General features: G+C 40.0%; 1 long non-coding RNA gene across 1 annotated transcript; it reads left to right on the top strand.

Moving 5' to 3' along the window:
* The first annotated feature begins 9,381 nt into the window (after nucleotides 1-9,381).
* LOC148102421 (uncharacterized) lies at nucleotides 9,382-10,476 on the top strand. Its single transcript, XR_015719112.1, has 4 exons — nucleotides 9,382-9,660; nucleotides 9,841-9,977; nucleotides 10,064-10,286; nucleotides 10,371-10,476. It is a non-coding gene; the product is annotated as an uncharacterized LOC148102421 (long non-coding RNA).

Here is a 10,476-nt window from a genome sequence, read left to right as displayed (position 1 = left end):
TTTTTCAAGTCTGTTTCATTGACTATAACATTTGACTACAAGTTTAAACTATTATTATTTAAGGACAAACCCTTTTTTGTCACTCAGTGTAAGTATTCAGTTACAATTGTCATCTAGAGGCTGCCCTGAGAACCCAGACTTCCTGTTTCCTGACTGCTGCAGAACATCCAGCTGAAGAATCCTCATCGCCTGTCATCTGATCACCACACCATCACAGCTCCTTATATTTGCTTTAAATTTTAAATATCTGAAAGATTTACACAAAGTCTATTTAAAAGCTAAGAGTTTTATTATAGCCTGTTGATTGTTGAGATTTATTCTGCATATTACTTTACAGAAGTATAGACCTATTCATTAACCAGTCTGGTTAAAAAAAATAGAAGTAATAATATACAGTTTTTGAAAAAGCTACAATAAAACTGTTTTTAAAGAACTTTCAATAACCTTTATATTGAGTTTGTATTTAAGTTAGCCTTTTACATCAATTACATAGTTATAAGAACACTTTACCATTTGTATAGTTTTACATTTCTCCATTTGATAGAAACTTGAGGAGTCATTTGTTTTTCAGTGTTTACAGGTTGAGTTTTGTTTACATTTGTGTATAAATACATATAAGGGCCAGTTTGTACTTGCACAAAATGCCAAGGAAAGGTCAAAGGTCACAGTCCCAGAAGCTTAGATGGCAAAAGGAGAAGGAACAGGTAAATGTTTCTCAGACCGGTGAGCAGGTAAAGGTGTCTGTTACAAGTATTCCCAGTCCAGAAGTGCAGCTCAGCGTTCAGACAGCTGCAGTGTCTTATGCAGATGTGGTAAAGAGAGGTGTTTGCTCATCATCTGTGCCAAATGCTAAAGTAGAGCAGGTAATCCAGACTGAACCCCAGGTAACTGTGCAAATGCAGCATGATGGAGAAGCTCCAGGACCGTCTCATGTACAGGTTACAAACAGTGAAAGTCGTCCACGAGTGAGTAGCATCTGTGCATCCCGAAGCCAGGCCGCTGCTAAGTATGGAAAGTACAGGAATCAGCAATGCATGGCGAACAGTTTGGTTTTCCTGTCATTCTTACACGAGGATGAATTCATTACCAGAGCAGATCTTAACCGTGTGTTGGACAAAGGCCATGCCGTGTATTCAGATGCCAGACTGAGGTATGTGAACAGCGTGTTTCTAGCCTGTGATGAGCTTCCCACAGTCGTCACCAGCCGCAGACACGAGTATCAAGTGGATATGTCTCAGTTTGCTCGTTACGGCACATTTGACGGTACAGATCATCTTCCGAGCCTTGAACAGGGACTACAGTGTTTGGCTTCAGAGTTTCGCTACGCTTTGCTAGTCATGGGAGGAACAGTCATCGCAGTTTGCAGGCTGACTTCAGGTGAATACGCATACTTTGACCCTCACCCACGTAAGTCTACAGGAATGCCATTGTCGCTAGGTGTAAGTGGTGGAACTGCAGTTATGTTAAAATTCACACGTCTTAACGACATGATTGACAGGATCAAACATTTGTACCGAATGTTTAGCATCGCACCAACCTGCACTTATGAGCTACAGCCTGTTGAGTTCCACAGTGAAAACGTTGCTGACCAAAGAAATGCTGATGAAAACAGACAAACAGCTACAACTGTTCCAGCACCAGCTTTAAATGAACCTGAATTTGAAAGAGTGGATTATTCAAATGAGCCAGCTGCTGAGCTGAACAATCGTCCTTCTGATTATTTGGAAATAGAAACCTCTGCATCTTCTGTAAGAGACACTCAGGTAACAAAAGATTCTGTTCCTCAGAATGATTTAAACACTGCCTCCTGTTTAACTAAGACAACAGAGGAACTCTCACATAAACTGTTGAAGCTTAATAAACAGGAAAGGAGAAAGATTAGGAGACGACTATTGGTCCAAGAAAACCTACCACAGAGAAAGGAAAATGAGAAAAAGAAAGAAAGACAGATGTACACTTTTGATGAAAGCTTTAAGGCAAAGAAAAAAGATTCTAGTAGAAAGTCTCATGATTCTGATCACAGTAAGAAAAAGAGTGTGTACAAAAATAATCTGTATAAACTCAATGCTACATATAGAGAGAAACAGAGAGAACATTTTAGAAAAATCTATAGAGATAGTGCTAAAATTAGAGAGAGAAAAAGAGAACGTGTCATAAGGATGTATAAAGAAGATTCTTCATTCAGAGAAAAGCAGAAGGAACGTATAACAAGAACATATAGAGAATCTCCCATTTTCCGAGAAAAGCAGAAGGAACGTATAACAAAAACATATAGAGAATCTCCCATTTTCCGAGAAAAGCAGAAGGAACGTATAACAAGAACATATAGAGAATCTCCCATTTTCCGAGAAAAGCAGAAGGAACGTATAACAAGAACATATAGAGAATCTCCCATTTTCCGAGAAAAGCAGAAGGAACGTATAACAAGAACATATAGAGAATCTCCCATTTTCCGAGAAAAGCAGAAGGAACGTATAACAAGAACATATAGAGAATCTCCCATTTTTCGAGAAAAGCAGAAGGAACGTATAACAAGAACATATAGAGAATCTCCCATTTTTCGAGAAAAGCAGAAGGAACGTATAACAAGAACATATAGAGAATCTCCCATTTTTCGAGAAAAGCAGAAGGAACGTATGAGAAAAACATATAAAGAATCTTATAGACAATCTCCTATGTTCAAAGAACAGCAGAAGGAACGTATAAGAAGAAATTACAGAACTTGTGCTGGATTCAGAGAGAAACATAAAGCTTACATGAGGTCATATGTTTCTAACCTATATAAAGAAAGCGAAGAATTTAAACAGAAAAAACGATCTTACATGACTAAACGTTATGGAGAAGAGAGACAATTTCAGCAGCAACACAAGGACAATATGAGAGAACGAATGAGAGTAAAATATTGGAACGGTTTTTCTTTTAGACAGATGCATAATATCAGATGTGCAATGAACATAAAAAGAAAATATTGTCAGATGCATCGACCAGCTGAAAGTTTACAGTGTTATCCAGATAACAGTATAATGAATGAGGCCATATCTCGTTTCAGATCCAACATCAAATCAGCACCATCTTATGTTTGTACTGTTTGTCTAAAAGCTTCTTTTCCTAATCAGGTGAAAATCTGCAAAAGAGAAAATTACTCAAAACACCAAACTGTAGCTCAGCAGTGTCTAACTGGTAAATTTGTTCATATGTGTGATGAAGCATGTAATGATCAATGCAGCTTTCCTGTTGAGAGAAAAAAGGAGTATATCTGTCACACGTGTCACAGCTACCTCAAAAGTGGACGCATGCCAAGGCTTGCTGCTGTCAACGGTTTAGAACTGCAGGATATTCCAGCTGAACTGTGTGATCTCAACATTCTGGAGAGACATCTGATTGCCAAATGCATACCTTTTGCTAAGATTATTCCACTTCCAAAGGGCAGACAAAGACTCATACGTGGTAATGTGGTGTGTGTACCATCTGAAGTCCAACAAACAGTTGACTGTTTACCGAGGCTCAGAAGCCATTCACAGATAATGAGGGTGAAATTGAAAAGACGACTGTGCTACAAAGGCCATCAGCTGTTCCAGACTGTCACCTGGTCTAAACTCATTCAAGCCCTGCGTAAACTCAAACAGATTCACCCACAGTACACAGATGTTGTTATCAGAGATGATGCATTGCTTTGTGATCCAACGTTACCTGATGATGACAGCAGTGATGAAGCCAGCATGGGAAGTGATGATTATGATGAAGCAGATTTAATGGAAATTGACAACTATGAAAAAGATGCCCTTTTGTTCGAAGGTGAGTCTGAAAGTGAACACGATATTAATATGCAATCCTGCGATGAACAACCAGAGGAACAAAATCCAGATGAACCAGAAAGTGATTTAAACAATGGAGGTTTTGCTCTAGAAAGTTGTCTGCAGCCTGTAGACATTTCAGAAGAGATTCTCTGTTTCACTGATAACACATATTGTGTGGCTCCTGCAGAAAGAAACAATCCTGTTAGCTTCTTCAGAACTCCTCATTTGGAAGCCATGGCATTTCCTGTGCAGTTTCCTACTGGTCAGAATACACTGGATGAAAAGAGACGTCTCAAGCTCACACCGAGTGCTTACTTCAAGTCAAGGCTTTTCAACATTGATGCAAGATTTGCTAAAGATACAAATTACCTGTTTTTCTCACAGTTTGTCACTGAAATACACTTGGCTAATTCCAGCATGACAATACAGCTAAGGAAAGGTAAAACTATGACGAAAGATGGACGCAAAATCACATCAGGAATGTTACAAAGTAAGACAGAAGTAGAGAAGCTGGTAAGAAATAAAGATGCAATCAGATTTATGCAGCCACTCAGAGGAACTCCAGCTTACTGGCAGAAAACTACCAAAGATCTATTCAGTATGGTTCGTCAAATAGGAACACCTCAGTTCTTTGTCACTTTCTCTGCTGCTGAGATGAGATGGCCTGAAGTGATTCAAGCAATAAAGAGACAGCAAGGTGAAGAGGTTGATTTTGAAGCCCTGGACTGGTCAGAAAAGTGTGAAATTCTAAGATCAAATCCAGTAACCACCATGCGAATGTTTGATAAACGTGTTGAGGCTTTGTTCAGAGATTTGCTTTTTTCTCCTGCACAGCCCCTTGGTGAAATCATTGATTACTTTTACAGAGTTGAGTTCCAGCACAGAGGTAGTCCGCATATACACATGTTGCTGTGGATTCGAGAAAAGGTAGAAGTAGATGTGGACGATGACCAAACGGTCTGTGACTTTGTGGACAGATACATCTCGGCTCAACTCCCTGATCCAGAAAAACAACCTGAACTGCACAAAAAAGTCACTGAACTACAAAAGCACAGCAAAAGCCACACAAAAACATGCTTTAAGAGTGTGAACTCTGGTTGTAGATTTGGGTTTCCAAAACCACCAGCCACAAGAACAATGATTGTGAGACAGGATGAGGATTCAGACACTGAAGCTGCAAAAGCCAAACTCAGACCTTTGATGAACCTGCTGAAGGAACCTGAAGCTGCTTCGCTCACCATAGAGCAGATTCTGTCACGATGCAACTTGACAATGAATGAGTATGAACAATGCCTCCAGGACATAAACAAGAAAACAGCGCTGATTCTGAAACGTGACCCAAAGGACTGTTGGATCAACAATTACAACCCTCACCTGCTTGAAGCCTGGAATGCAAATTTAGATGTCTCATTAATTTTGAATGCCTATTCATGTATAGAATACCTCTGTAAATATATAACGAAGAAAGAATCTGGTCTCTCTGAATACCTGAAGACAGTTATTGATAACTCTGCAAAGAACACGGTCAATGAATGTGATGAAATGAGAGCTGTGATGCAAGCTTACTCAAAAAAGAGAGAAATCAGTGCACAGGAGTGTGTGACTCGAGTCTGTGGCCTAAAAATGAAAAAATGTTCCCGCAGTGTTGTATTTGTACCAACAGATGATAACCCAGTAAAAATGAGTCGCCCCATGAGCTACCTGGAAACCACAACACATGACAGTTGTAATATTTGGATGACAAGTTTGAGTGATAAGTACAAATGCAGACCTGAGACACCAGAATATGAGGAAATGTCGCTGGCTGATTTTGCTGCCCTGTGCCGGTTGGTGAGTGGCCCAAATGAAGGAAAAGATGTGCTTCCTCTTCTAAACCAGCTTGGATTTGTACAAAAGCGAAAGAATGATAAACCAGCTATAATCAGGTATTACCACTGTTCACAGGAAAAAGATCCTGAGCAATTTTATGGACGACTGTTGAGACTTTACCTTCCACACAGATCAGAGCAGGAACTGAAACCACAAGGGTTCCAAACCTATCAGTCCTTCTACAACTCGGGTTTTGTGCGACTTCCATGTTCAGACCACAGTGAGTCTGTGAAAAGGATTGTGAAAAGAAATAAAGACAAGTATGAGAAGAACTCTGAGGATATTGAGAGTGCACTGGAAGAGTTTGAACAAAATAGGGACGTTGTGATTGATGAATGGTGTAATCTGGCTCCTGAATCTGAAGTTGTGAGGCTGCAATGTGATGAGAATCTTCCTGAGAGACATTCTGATGATGAGAACGAACAGGAGAATGTCCCTGACTACAGTCGTCAGTCTGATGCTGTAACAGAGATCAGAGCCGTCAGAGAACAACCTGCAGTAGATCCAGCTGTGGTACGTGTCATGTATCAGAATCTGAACCAGAAGCAGGCCTGCGTGTTCTATGCTATAAGAGACTGGTGTATTCAGCGAGTTTGTGGTTTGAATCCAGATCCATTTTTCTTCTATATCAACGGTGGTGCAGGAACTGGAAAGTCACATCTGATTAAATGTATTCACTCTGAAGCATCAAAGATCCTGAGCAGACTGCCTGCTAATGCAGAAGAAGCTGACATATCAAATCCAACTGTTTTACTGACTTCATTTACCGGTACAGCAGCTTTTTCTATCAATGGCTCTACATTACATTCCCTACTGAAACTACCCAGGAGTCTGAAACCACCCATTCAAGGACTTGGTAACCAACTGGATGAAGTCAGATCTGAGCTTATAAATGCTGAAATTATTGTTATTGATGAGATTTCAATGGTTTCAAAACCCCTTTTTGCTTATGTGGATGCAAGACTGAAACAAATCAAAGGCACTCAGAGACCTTTTGGTGGAATGTCAGTTTTAGCTGTTGGAGATTTTTACCAGCTGCCACCAGTGCGACAGTCTAAACCTCTCTGTGTTTATGATCCAGAACAGATTGACCTATGGCAGGAACATTTTCAGATGATCACTCTAACCGAGATCATGCGTCAGAAAGATGATGTTGCCTTTGCAGAGATGTTGAACAGGATTAGAGTCAAAGAAAAGACAGATGAGCTTTCTCAGTGCGACAGAGATTTGTTGTCACAGGCTGTGACTGCACCAGAAGAATGTCCAACTGAGGTCTTACACATTTATGCCACCAACAAGAATGTGGAATCCCATAACACAGATACCCTGAAGAAGCTTCATTCAAACATCATAATCATCACTGCAGACGATTTCCAGAAGGATAAATGTACAGGCAGAATGTCACGAAGAGACAAACCATTTACAGGTGGGCGAAATAATTTACCTGACACTCTGAACGTTGCTGAAGGAGCTCGAGTGATGCTGACCAGAAACTTGGACACACTAAACGGTTTGGTCAACGGTGCTTTTGGTATACTGGTAAAGGTGGTGAGATCTGAAAATGATGGACACATAATTAAACTGGGGCTCAGAATGGACAACCGGCAGCCTATGAGACACAACCGCAGTTCTAATGCAGCATCTGATGATCTGGTTTACATTGAGAGAGCAGAGGAGAGTCTGAAGTTTAAAGGAGCGGTACGCAGACAGTTTCCTGTAAAGCTAGCATTCGCCTGCACAATTCACAAAACCCAGGGTCTTACAACACAGACAGCTGTAGTTTCAATGAAGAACATTTTTGAACCAGGTATGGCTTATGTTGCTCTCAGCAGGGTGACGTCTCTCAGTGGACTCTATTTACAGGACTTGGATGAGAAAAAGATTTACGCCAATCCCGAGGTAACTGCAGCGCTCCAAACCATGAGACAAGCCAGCGTTGAGGAAATGATGCCTCTTCTTCAGGTCAGAGAAACAGCCAGCAGACTTGACACTCTTACACTGATCCATCACAATACAGAGGGTTTGCCATCTCACATCAGTGACATCAAGAGTCATCATGAAATGTGTTTAGCAGATGTTTTGTGTCTCACTGAGTCTCACCTCCAAGGCTCCTTTGTTGCAGACAGTCTTCATTTGGACGGCTACACCATGTTCAAACGCAACAGACATGTGTCCTACACAAACTTTCCTCACATGGCCAGCAGAAGTGGTGGTGGAGTTGTTGTGTATTTGAGGAATCATTTTCAGGTTCAGGTAAAACAGTATCTGCATAATGTCACTGATCTTGAGTTTTTAGTGTTGAAGGTTCAGGCTCCATTCCCTGCGCTCATTGCTGTTGTGTACAGACCCCCTGACTACAGTTTGACACCGTTCATGCAAAACCTGGTAAGTCTTTTAGATTCACTTGAAATAATGGACTGTCACCCAATAATTGTGTGTGGAGATTTTAATGAGAACCAGTTACAGAGTGGAAGAAAACAGATTCTGGAGCAGTTTCAGTCGAGAGGGTATTCACAGCTGATCACTTCTGCCACTACAGACAAGAACACCCTGCTTGACCTGATTTTCATTTCTCAGCCACAGAAAAGTCTACATTCAGGTGTCCTGAGAACATATTACAGTTACCACAACCCTGTGTTTTGTGTCCTGTCCTCAAGCCAATCATGAAGTCGTGTGGTGAGTTTTGAAACAATTACAGATCATGTTTGTTACAGAGTTTACTGATTGTAGAGCATGAAAAAGATTTTTCATTGAAAAAATTGTCTTCCCTACTCTGCCTGTAAGAAGACCCTTTCTTATTGCAATGTTATTAATCATTTCACCAAATCATGGCTGTACTTCATGCAGACCCGGGAGATCTGCTTTCTGTTATCATGCACCTCAGATCTGAAATATGCGGCAAAAAGTATTAAACGGACATAATTTATTTTTTATTCTCATGTTTTAAATGACTAAATCTACTAATGCATTTTTTCATGGATGTTAATTGTCATCTCCTTTTTTGATACTTTTTTTTTACTCTGACGTATGTATCTCAACAAACAAGATCTTCCCCTCCAAGGGCTTTCAAATATGAAATAGTAAATAAATAAATCCCAGATCAATGCAGGTATTTATTATGGGTCACATGAATAAATACAGACAATTATATTTTCTTGATTATAGTAGATTTTGTAGAATCAAATGTTTTTGGGATGAATGAGGTTTTGCTTATCATGTTTTACAGGTAAAAAAATTTAAAAGTTTTAAACTATCTTTAGGCTACCAGAGATGTCTATAATGATACATTATGTAGAGAAAAACATTTTTACAGCTTACAGAATATGTATAAAAACTGATTTAGAAGTACATGGAAAGTTTCTGCATCCATTTTCTGACTTGGCCTTTATCCGGGTGGGTTTGGGTTTGGGTGGATAAAGGCCAAGTCAGAATTCTCTGAGCAGCTGGAAAAAGCTGCTAATAAACAAAGACATCAGAAAGCGGGGGCTTTAGGTGTAGCCCCCGCTTTCTGACGCACTAATTAGATTTAGTAACTGACACCCCATACCAGCATTACATAGACACTTGGGGGCTGAGATGGGTGGGTGGGGAGGGTGGGTGGTGTTAAAAGCACTTTATGTTTTGTAGATATATTTTTTTTCAGACAGGGCGCACACAGTCCTGTTTCTTTTGTGGGAAAACCTTCAAACTTCACCATCCTCAGCTGAAACAACATCTTAACACCATCTTCATGAACTGCTGAGCCAAACCTGATCCATCAGTGCTGGACTGCACAGATAACTACATGCCACACAGACACTGCTGTTTTATGAACTGCCATACCAGTGTGTCTTCAATGGAGAAGATGACACACCCATCACCTGACCTCCTGCCTGATCTGGAGACCATCATCATGCTGCCACACTACACACCTCTGAGACCATCAATGATGACTCATACTGAGGAAACTGTATTTCCTGTCAGAGATGCTCAGTGATCCTCAGAGCAGAGAGAGGTATGATTCTTTATCTTTGATAAAAATGTCAGTGTTTTTAATTCAATTAATTTATTTAAATCCTGTTTATTGCACAAATAATTCCACACTCAAATGATTATACTTGTTGACACTTTTTGAGTTTTAATTCACATTATGGATTACAAATCTATGCTTTTTCTACTCTGTCTCTCTGTGCAGGTATTGCTGTCTTCTGAGTTCTTCAGTGTCCCAACTGAGACATTCAAACCTCATTGCAGAGCTCATGTCTTTCCTCACCATCATGTGAGTGTGAGATTGCTCTGGATTCTGGTTATGTGGCCTGCAGCACCTATAAGGTATTTCAACATTGTTCATTGTATAACTTATTTGTAGTTTTTAGGCCTTAACACAAATAAAATGTTCATTTTTCTGTATTTTTTAGAACAAGCTCGTCCTGCATGCCTGCATTCCAGCTTCTTAGACTTTACACAAGTGGACAGAGTATCAGTGTTTGACCGCTCTTACAGACACCGACTTCTGTCAACTCACTGTTACTGATCAGGCACATCACTCCAGGAAGACAGAGGGCTGCACGCCTGTCATCGTTTCCAGTGTGGCTTTGCATTCTTGGGATAGCATCAGATTTTTCCCACAAATATTCAAAGGTAACACTTATTTTGAGCTTATTTATGAAATCAAAAGTCTTCCATTGTGTAAATTATACTTGATATGTTTTTGTCTTCTTTTAGATTTAGATGCAGTGATCGGATGTGCTGCAGCTTTGTTAACTGTTTGGAAAACATCTGTTTGTGATGGTATTTAAAATTACGCTTTAAGGTGACAGTTTCCATGTAA

Source organism: Neolamprologus brichardi, chromosome 6 (genome assembly GCF_056152115.1).
Source record: "Neolamprologus brichardi isolate AB-2024 chromosome 6, ASM5615211v1, whole genome shotgun sequence".
NCBI classification, from domain to species: domain Eukaryota; kingdom Metazoa; phylum Chordata; class Actinopteri; order Cichliformes; family Cichlidae; genus Neolamprologus; species Neolamprologus brichardi.
The sequence above is the reverse complement of the archived record's forward strand: the minus strand, read 5'-3'. Positions and strand labels throughout refer to the sequence as shown.